This window comes from Lissotriton helveticus, chromosome 4_1, assembly GCF_964261635.1.
Source record: "Lissotriton helveticus chromosome 4_1, aLisHel1.1, whole genome shotgun sequence".
In the NCBI taxonomy this organism is placed as follows: domain Eukaryota; kingdom Metazoa; phylum Chordata; class Amphibia; order Caudata; family Salamandridae; genus Lissotriton; species Lissotriton helveticus.
Genome location: NC_136063.1, coordinates 858,540,189 through 858,555,197, shown reverse-complemented (window position 1 = coordinate 858,555,197; position 15,009 = coordinate 858,540,189).

The window sequence follows — 15,009 nt, the reverse complement described above, 5'->3', positions numbered from 1 at the left end:
TACTACCCATTATTATATGTTAGTTTTGTATTGTGTGGTCATATCGTATACCTGCTTATTTAAAGATTATACTTGTTTTATAAAAACTTGTGTGGAGTCTATTTGTGATGACATCATTGGATGGCTGTGAGTGTGGTTGCACATAATGTACATTTGTGCACACTCGTGCACACTCGTGCCTTGGAGATAAGCCTTGCTGCTCGTGCCAAGGTACTAAGGGGGTGAGCAGGGCTATCTCAGACGGTGTCCTTACTTAGCCTAATGTTGAAACGAGGGGTCCGGATCTCGCACCTGGCAACCGCGGTGTGGGACAGAGACTTCCGCCTCCTGCATTTGGTGGCAGTAGTGGGGGATGAGGACCCCCACATCCAAAAAAAATCTATCTTTATGCTTGCTGATCCCAGTCCCTCTGCAGCATTCCTAGCGACTGTGCAGACTGGGCGCCACTCTAAGTGTCAAAGGGATTTGGAGCACCCTGCTGACACGTCTCAGCTGAATTACCTCATGCATCATGGTCGATGTGGTAAAAAGTTATTGGTTTGTATTCTCTACTGTCTGACCGACTCTTCATTTGGTATGGAAGGTTGATAGGTGGTCGTGAGATACCCGGGTGCCCCTAAACAGGCAACTTCCTTAAAGCCTAGCTGTGATGTGGGCTTGTGAAAATTTTCATGTGTTCCTGTATGGAAAGCTATTGCAGGAGTATGATTGTACGATTGTTCATTGTTCAGGAAAAGAGCAAAACCCGGCTGATTACTTCTCATGTGTACCAATACCTTGTCATGGCACTACCTCTAAAGCAGCTGATGCTTATGTTAACTTCATCCTGGAATCCAGTACCCCTGCTGCCATATATGTGGAACATATTGTTTCTGCCACAAGCACTGACAGAGATTTTGTAATACTCAAAGATATTATTACACATCAATTGTGGCAAAAACATACTCAACCTCTTCATGATGACCATGAATACCAGAAATACTAAAATGTGCAGAAAGAACTTTTAGTTACCCCAAAAGGCAACATCTTATGAAGGTCGAGAATTGTCATAACGGAGAGACTGGGACAACAAGATATTGAACTGGCCCACGTAGGACATGATAGAGTTGTTGCTACTAAATGAGATCTATGGGGTCGAGTGTGGCTCCCTCATCTTGAAGAGTTAAAAAGGAGTTATAAGCATGTCATATATGCAACTGCTTGTCATCCAAAACAATCCTTCATCCTTTAAGCATGTCTGATCTTCCAAAGCATGCATGGGAGAAGATTGCAATAGGTTTTGGACCCCTTGACAATGGACATCATCTACTAGTAATTGTTGATGAATATTCTATTTTTCCCCTTCGGGAAGATTTGTTGTCAACTACACATGACAGAGTCATTGAGAGATTAGAAAGTAGTTTTGCAACATGTGGTGTTCCTTCCATTTTGAAATCTGACAATGACCCACCTAACAATTGTGAGAATTCAAAGATTTTCTTACTCATCTAAATGTCAAGCATCAGAAAAGCACACCCCTCTTGCCACAGGCGAATGGTGTTGTCAAGAGATTTATGAGCACCCTGAAAAAGACTGTTCAGCATGCTGTCATGGAAAAGTTTGAACTCAAATCAGTTTTACAGTCTACGCTTCATGTTATACAAGTCAGCTCCCAATCTACCATGCTTGAAAGCCTGGCCTCCTTAATGTATGGGAGAGACAAAGGAACCAAAATACCACAATAGACCACTGAAAGATCTATTAACAATGATAAACTTTGCACCACTGATTCATCTCACAAATGCAAGATGAAGATGTATGTGGACAAACATCACTGTGCTCTGAGCACTGTGTTCAAAAGAGCAGTCCAAGTTATAGTCAGTGGAAAGTCTTATGCTCCTTTTTGATGTTGACCCACTCAGGGTTGTCACCAGTAAAAGAGACATGGTGCCTTCTCACCATTCTGGGGAGTCCATTTCGTGAGTTCTTCGCAATTCAAGCATCTGCCTTGACATTCGCCAACTCCAGATGTCAGAAGTGAGACTTATCCACCTGCAAATCCAGAGAGCCCAATAACTGTGCCAATGCCTCTATCTATAGTGCTGTAAGAAGCTAGCTTTATATGTAATGTATAAAACAAGGTACACTATGTAGGAAGTCCAGACGACCCTTATTGGCTTGCAGGTCCTAAATTAATAATCCAAAATTCTCTCTTTTGTGGTACTGTGGTGAGCCGTTTAGGCTTATCAGAGGGTAGTGTTAAGTATTTGTTGTGCACACAGTTAACAAATGAGGCAAACACGCAGGAAAAAACTCGACCCAAATTAGAAAAATAACGTTTACTTCTATAGAATTTTAGACACCAAGAATTTTGTATTTGGGCATGTACTGTAGACTTTATTAATTTTTACAGTAGAAACAGTAGAAAATTACAGCTGTCAGATTTGAGGCATGAGCCTTGAACACGGTAATGTTATCCTATGGGAGAAACATTCACTACATAGGGTCACTGGCAAATGACTTACAGGACTGTTCTTCTGTATGTAAGGTGAGTAGGGGACAGGGTCCAAGAAAGCATCAAGAGTTCAGTTTTGCCTGCACTGGGATGCAGAGGTGTTTTGAGTGGTGGGAGCCTTGAAAGCTACACACTGTAGTTAATGGGAAAAGTATCTGTAGAAAAGAGGCTGCAAGGAGAGACTGGGGGACCAGTCCCGCAGAACTCAAAGGGAGGCTCCACTCTTGGGGGTCTCAGGACCACAGAAGCACTGTTGGTTTTAATGGACTCACGCTGAGGGGAGGGGGAGTTCGGGTTCATAGGTGTTTTGGCCGGAGGGTCATCAAGTTTGAGTCTCCCACGTTTCTTTGTGTACCTGCGGAAGAGGGGGAAGAAATAAAGCAAGATAACTTCTGGCATGGAGCATGCATCTGGTGAAGTCCCTTGAAGTGCAGGTCAGTTGTGGCAATGATTGCGTAAGGACTGAACACAAACAAGCCATTGTGCTTGCAATAGGCACCTATACCTCAGGTATTGTTGTAGCGCAACTCCTGGGGGTGCTGTATTCTCCCTACTTGGCGAGGAGATAGATCTGATCTCCTGGAGCATGGTGACTTCTTGCTGGGTGGCTGCTGTGTTGGGGGACCCAGTGGTCAGCAGATCAGTGTACTAGATGTCGTGTTCAGTATCTGCTGGCTGCAGGGAAGTGGTTCCTCCATTTCAAGGGAGATGCTGACTGGTTGACGAGATGCTGGCAGCCTTCTGAGGCTTTTGAAGATGCACAGCTGCAGGGCAAGTCGGGTCTTGGCAATTGTCGGGACAGGAACAGGCAGGCAGGCAGAGTTTGGCGCCAAAGTCCAAAGCTCATCCTCTGTTCTTGCGTACTTCGGCTCTTCTTTGTCCTTCTTCTTTTGGAGTCAACTTCTGATTTCAGGGAGCAGCCTAAATACTGAACTATGGGGTGTTAAGGAGAGTGAAGGGTAGTAGCCTATGGGTTACTTACCCTTGGGGTCACTACATACTCTATATGACCAGCTCCTGTGGGAAGTGAGCTTAGCTCTATCCCAGAGTTCCTAATACCACTAAAAGCAAGATGGTGGAATCTTTCTTTCATGGAGCACATCAAGCAGCCCACCTGAGGGGTGTGACTGGCTTGGTAGTGCAACATGCCTACTTGCATATTTAATTTCCTGCCTGACCTGGTGCCAAATGGGCCTCAGGGCACAGGGTGGCATCTCCCAGGTCTGAAGGAAGCCGGATGGCATATTAAAGGGTGCAGGGGCTTTGAAGCCCCTGGCCTTAATATTCAATATCACTAGCCATTCTGTTGGAGGTGGTGTGAACAACTTCCTCTGGAGCAGGCATAGGGCCTGGCCTCAAAAAGCAGGGGCTTTCACATTCAGGGGGTCAGAAACATGTTTGTGGTGACCGGCTTGATGATATCAGTCAGTCAGCACACTAGATAGTGGTAGGGTTTTCAGGGGGCACCCCCTAATATGCACTCTGGGTGCATGCCTTAATAGATCCACTACTGGCATCAATATTGATTTATTAAGACAAACAGTTTGATGCCAAACACCATAGGCTTCAGTAAAGCCAATTATGTAGCTGGGGAACTCATAATGACCAGTGCCCAGTACATATACTTAGGATGGCTTCCATGTTCACTTGTACTGTCTAGTAATTGATCTAGACAGCACAGGGGCATATCTGCTCATGCAGATATGTTCTCACATGTAATATAATGCACTCTGCCTTAGGGTTGTAAGGCCTGCTATAGGGGTGACTTACATATATTGCATTCAGTGTTTATGGACATGGCACACAGGGTGTTTGTCATGTTGTGTCTTCACAATTGATTGCACCATTTCATGCAGCCTGCAATGGCGGTCTGCATGAGTTTGGTGGTGGTACAATTCATGCTGCTGCCCTTAGGGACGCTTTTTTGTACTCATGCCCTATGTACTAGAAGTACCGTTTACAAGGGTATTACCATGGTACAACTTGTACCTCTCCAGTAAAACTGTGCATTTGTTGGACACCATAAACATCAGGATTGCGCTGGACTGATTCTGTGCACACCATCAGGATATGTTGAAGTGTATCCCTGCTAGATCACAGTTCACCATCTGTACCCCTAAAACCTACAGGTTATCAAATGTGTGTTCAACCTCAGAACATGACAAACCTGACCCCTCAAAGAAATCATGACAACAGATCTAGAACCTTTTCAATTGGACTTTCATTCATACCCAAAGAATTACACAAGAAATACTCAGCATTGCATTTCAAGATTTATTGAAGGTTTGTGATTCTGATATTAAATATGTGTGCTGCGATAATCTGTAGAATGAAACAGATTAGCGTGATTAGTATTTTGAGAATAGTGAAAAAATTAACAATTCCACTATTGGGCTAAGACAGTGAACATATGTGGGCATATAAGTGCTAGGCTATAGTGTACTCCTACCTAGCGCTCCCTGACCTAGACTTGCCTGAGGTGGGTGATCTGCCAACTCCCTGCCGGGTGGCCTACCTCCCCTTTAGCTGCTGGTAAGCATTATCAGGCTATCTGTCTTGGTGTACAGCTGGACATCCTCTGTGTTGGTAAACAGGTATCTTCTGAGATGAAATTCCATCATGCATTTACCTCACAGTGTCAGCTGAATGCTCCTCTCCCTTAAATAAGGAAGTGGTTCTGTATATATAATAAACAACACCCATGCTGTCATGTCACAACCCTTGTCAGGCCAAACTTGTTTATTCTAGTTTGATAGCTTCTTCACCTAACGGACAATAACAACATGACATTTTGCGCAGTGAACTTTATCCCTTGTACTGAATGTTCAAGGTGTTGTGATAGAGTGCCTATGAAATTGAAATGTAAGCAATGCCAATTCAGACAATATTATTCTGCATTGTCTCGCACACAATTGCATGTCAAAACTCATGGTGTTTAAAAGAGGAGGCAACTTAAGCATCATGAGCATGTCAATGTTGGTGTTTCTTACCGGACCTATCTCAACCATGTGGCATTACAGGGATGGTAAAGGTCTTGCCAATTGGGTACAAGTGAACGGTTACCTTGTTATTGGGAAAGAGCATTGGCATTGGGGACCTGGTTAACAGGAATCCAGTGCACTTCAGTCAAAATTGCATCAAATGGCAGGCAAAAAGTGCGGGTGACTATGTCAAACTTTCCTACAAGTGCCAGAGATGGATACTTCTCTGGTATCTCTGCAGCCTCTCATGATGAGGCGTGGGCGATTGATTCGAGCACCAAAACGCCTTATTGAAGAGTTGTGATGTACAACTGTATAACGAAGGGGAAGATGTAGTGTCTTGTGATCTAGAGATGGTGGGACACCTTTAGGTACCTGGCGGACTCAGTAGAACAGTAACATAAGTGCGTGGGTGTTGGTGATAGCATTCATGAAGCAGAAGTTTTAAGCTAAAACACTTAGGAATAAAGACATGTTTATTACATGTCATTACAAACTCCATGTGTGGCGTGATAATTTGCATGTGCAGGGTAGGACTCTACCGTAAGTACAGTGAATGTCAATTAAAATATATCTGCTTTGAGATCGTTCATTTAAATGTATTACCTTTATCTGGTCAGCAGACCACTGCTACTGTAACACTTTTTGCTTTCGGGAAAACGACTGCCCCCTTCTGCAGGCCTATGTGGTCAGCATGTGGGTAGCCATCTTTGTTGGACTCAGTTGAACATCTGTTTATTCCAGTCGATAGTGGATATCACTTTTTATGGGGATGAATACGCATTTTTTTTGTGCAAGTTACAAGACGACAAGAACAATAGGTAAAGGCAGTTGCTATTTCCAAGGTGACAGTGTAACTGACTCGCAAAGAATGTTATCATGCAGCTCTAATTGAAGCATAATCTAAGTTGTCAGAGCATGACATCAAGGCCACACAAATACATTATTATGTATTTAAGAATTAGTCATTCATTTCTGGTTCGGTTTGTGCTGACTTGTGTTTTGTTTAACTTTATTACGGGATCATCGACTGCCATGCGGACCCCAACATTCAAAAATATATACCTGACACGTCATTAGTCAAAGGAATTCATGTAAAATGCACTTTTGGACAAAGATCCGTGGCTGTGAGTTTCAAAGAGTAGATATGACTAGATTTTGATATTGCATTTATCACTATTGAATTCTGGTATACCACAAATCTTCTAGTAGATCATTTTGATCTATTAACTATCACTGACTTGTTTTACCCCATGTCGTTTTTTAAAGTTTTTTTGCTTGGAGCCAAAAATCCCCTTATAATAGCATTTTGTGAACATTAATATATTTTAACAAGATTGCTCAAAAGACAAACCTACACATCACACTTCCTTAGCCAAGGCAGGTGCACGCTGCTTATGTTCTCTTTCCAGCGCAGCTGCACTGTCATTCGTGGCAGGCGGCATGTTGCAAAAGTGACAAGTGCGGCACGATCCAGTTCTCCAATTTAAGATGCCTGCATTTTGGGTCAGGACTTTCAGCATTTGTATCACATAAAAAGATAGTGTGAAACAATTTGCTCAAACTTGCTCACTCTTTTAAAAGACTTCACAGCTTGATAGTCTAACTGTGAAAAGCTGCCAACTTTCGCACATCGTTATTGGACAGATGTGCTTCCATTTTATGTCTACAACGTGCATTTAAGTAAAAAATTCAAAGCTTGGCTTCTTCTTCCCCACCGAACACAGGGGCATATTAACAAGCCCCTTATCGCCGCGTTATCTGCACTTTTCTGCCGATAACGCAGCAATATCTGCATCGCCCTATTATCAAGGGAGCGTTAAGTCAATTAACGTGGCTTAAAGCCACGTTAATTGACTTAACGCTGCCTTGATAATAGGGCCCCTTTCACAATAAACTCTTCGTGAAAGGGTGCGTGCAGTGGGTGTTGTGGTGGGCATTCCACGACAACAACCATTCAATTAGACGCTGCCACCTATTATCAAGCTTGGCGATAATAGGTGGCAGCACCGAGACCTGTTCTTAAGGTGGCGAAACGAGGAGAAATTCTTCATTTCTCCTCGTTTTTGCTTTTTCCATGTGTGCTGCCTTGTGCAGCACAAATGGAAAAAGCAAAATGCCAAGGTTTGTTTATGTACAGGAAGGTGTCCCTTCCCGTACATAAACAAACCTCTTTTTAAAAATGCTAATTTGTAACTTACATGTGTGCTGCATGAAGCAGCACACATGTAAGTTACAAAATGGCATTTAAGCTTTGTTTATGTGCAGGAAGGAACTCCTTCCTGTACATAAACAAACCTTCCCTGCCTGCGCTGGCGTTAAGTTATCGCCATCAAAGGGGAAAACGCTAAGCTGCACCACATCCTTGGTAATATGGTGCAGCCTAGCGTTTCCGAAGTGGCGAAGAGAGGCGTTAAGCCAAGGCGGCTAAAACCTCTCTTCGCCAGTTTGTTGCTAATATGCCCCTCACTTTTTTCCACTAAGACTGCAGGTAGACTATATAAGAAAAACATAGCAAACCATTGAAAATGAACATTACTAAGAAGTATTCAAGCGTAGCACTGAGTCTGTCAATTATCCTATAGTTGAATGTAGTTGTACTCCATCTGTTTACCTTTAGCTTTCCATATAAAAAGGCTCTGTTAACTTAATATAATGTGCCACCAACCATTTTTTAAGAATTGTGTCCTGTTATTGTTTGCTTATTGCTCCCATTTGCAGATTTTTTATATTGTGCTGCTCTACCTCTTTGGCGTCAGAGCACATTGCAGAGAACAATTTATACTAAGGGCCCGATTCACAAAGGTAATGTTAGACGAAAGTCTAACTTTACGACTTTCGGTATTCACTACTCGTAAATGCCCTTTGTGAATACTGAAAGTCGTAAAGTTCAACGCTCGGTGTTCACAAAGGGCATTTACTACTCGTAAATGCCCTTTGTGAATACCAAAAGTTGTAACGTTAGACTTTCGTCTTACTTTACCTTTGTGAATTGGGCCCTAAGAGTTTAGGGAGAACAATTTATCCTGGGGCATGGTTTCAGAAATATATTAAAAGCGCAGGAACAGCTACAGTCCAGAAACTAAACCTTGACACAGTATAAAGAAGAGTATAAACGATAAGGGAGGAAACACTGTTTTGCAACAGGAATGGAGCCTGGTCTAATAATCTTTGATGGAGAAAATTGTTCAAACATTTAAGTGTAAATTGAAGAATAGAGATTTGAGGTTCTGGAAAATGGCAGCCTACTATAGATGGCTGATGTCCTCAAGAAGAGAGTTTCAAAATGGGGGCAGCACAGGAAGAGCATTTAATTGCAGCTGAGTTAGATTACATTTCGAGATGGAGGAATTCTTTACTCCTTATGTTTTACTTGTTATGTTATGTGTATTTGTGTAGCGCGCTATCACCAACAAGGGTATCCTGGCGCTGACATGTGAAGAATGGAGTGAAATGAGGCGCGGTTGGATGTTTTAGGGCTTTACACGTCATACAAGTGATCTGCTCCATATATGATATTTGATGATGAGAAGTCTCATTTTGACTTTGAGTCATACATTTGTTTGAAGTTAGGAGTTTGTTTGTACATTCACTATAAAAATTGATGTTTGCTTGGTGAAGGTGGTGGGGAACTCACTGTGACCAGTATATCAACACATTGGCAAATAGAAGGAGTTCTGGTATATATTTTATATTAATTTAACTTGACAAATGCACCTATATCACAAAATGTAAACACGGAAAAACTTGCTATGGTTTTGCGTACCTTCTATGAAATGTCATGTTCTATATTCCAAATGTGCTGAGTGGTCCTGGACCATTGTAGGGAAGGTTTGTCATAGCAGATACCCAGGGTGCCATCCACATGGTGGCAGGAGTTTGTAATCACTGGGTGCATATGCAGTACCATTGCCAGGTGAGATGACTGCAAAATATGACTTTATCTGGAGCAGCACATACCTTTATACCAGCCTGCTGTGCATAAGCACACGCACACACTGTTAGAAATTAGATTTCTGGTTGGCTAAGACTTGCACCGATGCCAGTCAGAAACCGCCACTCTAGTCAGTGCAAGGGAGTTACACGCTGAAGATAACCCCTGCTCACCCCCTTGGTAGCTTGGCACGAGCAGTCAGGCTAATCCCAGAGGCAATGTGTAAAGCGTTTGCGCAACACATACACACAGTAGCAACAGACTAGGCACACCACAAAAGAAACTCCACATAAGGTTATATAAAAAGTAGCCTTTGTATTCTCATAGCCACATTAGAAATGTAATCACACATTTACACTATGCCAACTGGCACCAGGCAGTATTCACAGGGAATTATATAAATACATGACAGAACCATCAGAACAGGTAAGTAGCTATAAACACCACCAGTATCCACCGGTAAGATAATGACCTCAGTGTTATCACCTGCAACATTAACACATTACGTCTGCATCACTGGGAACATACAACACATTATGCATAAACATCCTAAACATAAACACATTATTCATAGGCCTCACTAGCATAACCATATTATGCCTAAACCTCCTAAACATGAACACATTATGTCATGAGCCTCACTAGCATCAACACATTATGCGTAAACATCCTCAGCATAAATTACCTTACGCCATCCCATTAGGGCCTGGCGCCCTACCAACATTGAACGGACCCCCCAGGCCACCTGGCCCTCTCTCGGGGCTCAAATGAAATGCCCTATCTCCCGAAATGTCAGGGCTGGCTGCCAAAGCAGCAGAGTCACAAGTGTGCAATGGTGCTGGCACCACTGTGCCTCCTGGGTCCTCACTGGGATTCTTTGCACTGGACCGGCCGGCCTAAGCGTAGCAGCTGTCGCTAATTGCGGTGCAGTTGGGCAGATACTGTGGTCCCTGGCACTCACTGTGCCCTCTGGACCCCAACTGGGGATCTCCCAAGTAATGTGCCCCAATGTTGCAGTTGGCCGCTATAGCGGCCCAACTGAGGAAAATGGCCTGAACTTCCCTCTGGGACTCTTCAACAAAAATGGGCCCAGATGGCACAGTTGCCCGCTATGGCGGCGCAACTGAAGAAAAATGGCCTGAGCCCCCCTCTGGGACTCTTCAACAAAAATGCGGCCAAGCATTGCAGCTGCCACTAATTGCGGTGTAGCTGTGTAGATCCTGGGACCACTGGCACTCACTGTGCCCTCCGTAATCATCACGGGGACTGGGCAAAACCAATGGGTCAACAGTTTGTAGCTGCCCACTGTCACGCGGGTCAGCTGTGTACCAATGCGCCCTGCCACCGACGTGCCCTTCTGGTCCCACTCAGGGAAACAGAACTTGGAGATGCCCCCTTCGTTGTAGCTGCACACACTGGGGCAGCACAGCTGGGCTCTTCATGACAATCGGCACTCACAGAACCTGAGGAGTGCTAACACGGCTCCCCCTTCAACCCACACTCACTGCGGCGTCTCAGAGTACCTCCTGTTGTCTTCTCAGGCCGGGGAAGACCTGGGCGACCTGCACGTGGGCCGGATGGATTCCTCCTGAGCACCAGTCCTCTGGGAGACTCCAGTCAAGCTCCCTTCTCACTTGGCTTGGCGGTCACTCCGTTCTTCACCCGGTCCCTCTCCTGGGGCCAGGACTTCGGTGGAAAGCCTGCGAGGCTCCCGATGTCTTGGGAGGTGGGGTAGCCTCCCGTCTTCCCTCTTCCATACAGTCCAGCCTCCCCGGGCTTGCAGCGGGCTCCAGCTTGCATCTAGCAGCTTTGCCTCTCGCAGCCCCACCCATCACCAGGCAGCTCCACCTCACCTCCGGGTGGTGCTGGCAGCAGACCGGTGGTTCACTTTTGCTACGGCCCGGCCGTGGCAGGGATTTCTTCCACAAGTGTGGGGTGTGCTCCCGCTGGTTGAGCACAGTCAGAAAAAGCTGTGATAACGCGGGGTGGGCTCCCACTTCCCAGCAGCACGGGGAGTCCCCTCTGCCGGGACTCTCCCAGGGGGGAAGCTTCACTGCACAGCACTGCAGAGGGCACACTATCCTCTCTTCCCAAATACAGCGCTCACTCCACGCTAAGCCACCGGCTCCTGGATGTCCTCAGACTTCAAGGGGCACAGCTGGGCCCAAGCAGGCCAGCACACATGGCACTCCAGCAGGGAGGCTGTCCCTCGTGGCAGATTCTCCTGGAGCCCAGCAGCAGCAAGGTCCCTTGTCAGTGCAGGAGCAAAAACCCTCCTGAGGTCACAGCCTCAGTAATTATACTTCCCAGTCCTTTGATCTCCGAGGCAGGGAGGGTCTGCCCCAGCCAGAACCGGTTCTGCCTTCCTTGGTGCGACTTCCTGGCAGGAGGTGAAGAGGGCAGGGTCAGAGGACAACCAGGCTCTTTTAGGTGCAAGGAGATCCCCTCCCCAATCCCTGATTGCAGCCCTGGCCCCTTCAGTCCTTTCCTGACACCCCCAGGCTATTTGGAGCCACTCTAACCCCCCAGCATTCTGTCATCAAAAACCCAGACTGGCAATCCACATTCCAGCAGAGGCACATGGGATGAATGAGCAGGAAAATACCTACTTTCTAAAAGAGGTATTTTCAAACACAGAATGTAAAAATCACCTTCACGAAAAGATGCATCCTTAGATTCTGAGCTCAGGCATACTAAACCTTACCACGCCGCTCCTCTTATATCAGGGATTACCACTGAAACACCTATGAGGGAATCCCCAATGCATCCCTATGAGAGGGCAGCCTCCCAGTAGTGAGAAACAAAAATGTCTGTTTGTCACTACCAAGACATGTCACACACTTAAGGTACATGTCCTATCTTGTACCTGCAATGCACACTGCCCATAGGGCTAGCTAGGGCCTACCTTAGGGGTGACTGGCATGCTGGAAAAGGGGGATCACGGACATGGCACACACTTTTGGTGCCACGTCACAGCAGCAGTCGCACTACGCACACAGGCCCTGCAATGGCAGAGGCCGGAGATAGGTTTGTGAGGCTACTTTGGTGGGTGGCACAATCAGCGCTGCAAGCCCACCAGTAGCATTTAAGTTACCAGCTCTGGGTATATGAGATACCAGTTTACAAGAGACTGACAGGTAAATTAAATATGCCGAACAGGTGTAGACCAATCGTCCCAGATGTAACACAGAGAGCACAGGCACTTTACACTGGACAGCAGTGCTAAAGTGCCCAGAGTCCTGAAACCACCAACACCAGGTTAGAAAAAGTCTAGGAGAAAGGTAAAAAGTTTAGGGATGACACTGAAAAAAGGGCCAAGTCCAACACACACCCACATACTTTTTCTGCTTCTCGTGATTGTTATGTTATGAAGTAGGTATCATGCCAAGGTAATTTCACAAGCAATGATTTGTGACATATTAATGTTTAACTTGTATGAAACATTCCATACATCACAGTGAATAAACAGAAGCAATAAAATGAGTGAATATTAAACACTGAGGGGCATATTACCAACCAATAGAGATAATTTTTGTCTCTAACTTGTTTAGAGACAAACATTATCGCCGCACATCGGCGATTTTTATCGCAGATAAACCTTGCTATTAGCAAGGTTTATCGCAAATGCGATAAAAAACGGCCGCAATGCATGAATATCGCTGAAAAGTCAGCGATATTCATGCATTATCGAGCAAATGCTCTTAGCCATGTTATCCACCTCCCATTGGTTAACATGGCTAAGAACTGCTCAGGGCAGGTGTTAGCTTTTGGAGATATTCGCGCTTAGCGCGAATATCTCCAAAAGTTGGTAATAGGAGATAGCGATGTTAGCGACTGTTTCCAGTCGCTAACATCTTGGCACGCCCACTTTGCATGTCATTAGTGATAAATATCACTGACATGCAAAGCGGGGCCCAAGATGGTCGCTATCTCCTATTAGCTGCCGCTAACTGATGTTAGCGACAGCTTGGTAATAGGGAGATAATTTTATCTCCGCTTTCTTGGCTTTTAAAGCCAAAAAAGCGGAGATAAAGCCCCTTGATAATATACCCCTGAGTTACAAAGGTTAACTTGCTGGATTGTTTTTAGTTTTCACATTTATCATTCTTTATAACTTTTTTAAAGTGATGGTGAATATTTTCTCCCGGTCTTAGGCATGCAAATTTATTTTAATCAAATTTAATAAAGTATATATTTTGGAGACAAAATTAGAAGCTTATTATCACTACACTAAATATGGTTATTTTTTTAATATAAAGTAGTAGAAGAGCTTCTACTGCAAGGGCATTTCACAACCGAATAAGGTGTATGACACCTGTGTTTTTTTTTTTTTTTAAAAACAACAAATATGACAACATTAACATATTTAACATATAACAATCACGGCAACTATCTTAATGTTAAATTTGCGCACTAACCAGCACATCCAACTGAATTATACCCTGATCACAAAGCCAAAAAGTAACAACAATTTCTTACATCACAGAGGATTTCATTATTTGCAGTTAAAAGAAAACGCATCTCTTTCTGAATTAACGAGACAAAAACAATTATATCGGGTACATACTTTTTCAACAACAGATACATTTAACAAACAAGAGTGCCCAGAAGAAATATTGAAATCAACCAAGGAATGAACGCAAAGAATAGATCAAATAGTAGAGTTACAAAGGCAATCTAGTTTGTATCAAACTAACCTACATTTGTTTTTACGTATTCTGTAGAGTATTGAAAGATGAAAAATACCGTATTCGTACACTAGATACACATGCTTTGAAAAGCATTTTTGATCAAAGATCCAGAATTGCTTATAAGCACAGAAAAACAACTTGAGTATCGCATTTTACCACACAATCCACACTAAAAACGGAAAACAAACAATACAAAGATTAATTAAAACAGGTAATGGAACATATCTCTTTCTAAACTGCTCCCATTGTAACAATCGGGCATATTATCAAGAACGGTGTTAAAAATGATCACCGATTTAGCGGCAGAAAACTGCGGTAAAGCGGTGATAATGGGCTTGATAATATTCCCTTGAGAATACCAATAGAAGTCCATGTTTTGGTGTGAACACCGGCTTCTATTGAAATTATCCAGGGCATATTATCAAGCCCATTATCGCCGCTTTAAAGGCAGTTTTCTGCTGCTAAACCGACGATAATTTTAACGCTGTTCTTGATAACATGCCCCAATATTTTTAAAGCTGGCACCATTTTCCATTCATGCATGGGAAAGTCATATCACACGAAGGAGTACAACACACAGTTCAGAATACTGGGCCAGACTATGACTTTGGCAGTCTTCAAACCGCTGTCACGACGGCGTCAGAATAACCGCCGCACAAGTGGTGGTCCAACCACCATATCTGGGCTGGCGGAAAGGCTTTACATGTCCTGTGCCACCAGGGAGCCGATCCAAAACGCACTGCTGCTGCTGCCTAGTGAGGTCCATAACCTACAACATCGTGGACTCAACATATGGTAAGCTATATTCTTACCCATTTCCATAGAATCCTCAACAAATAGATGCCGGTCAGGGACCTGGCAAGGAGTTTGGGGTCCCTTGGCCAAACATATTTTGTGGGCCACTGTTCT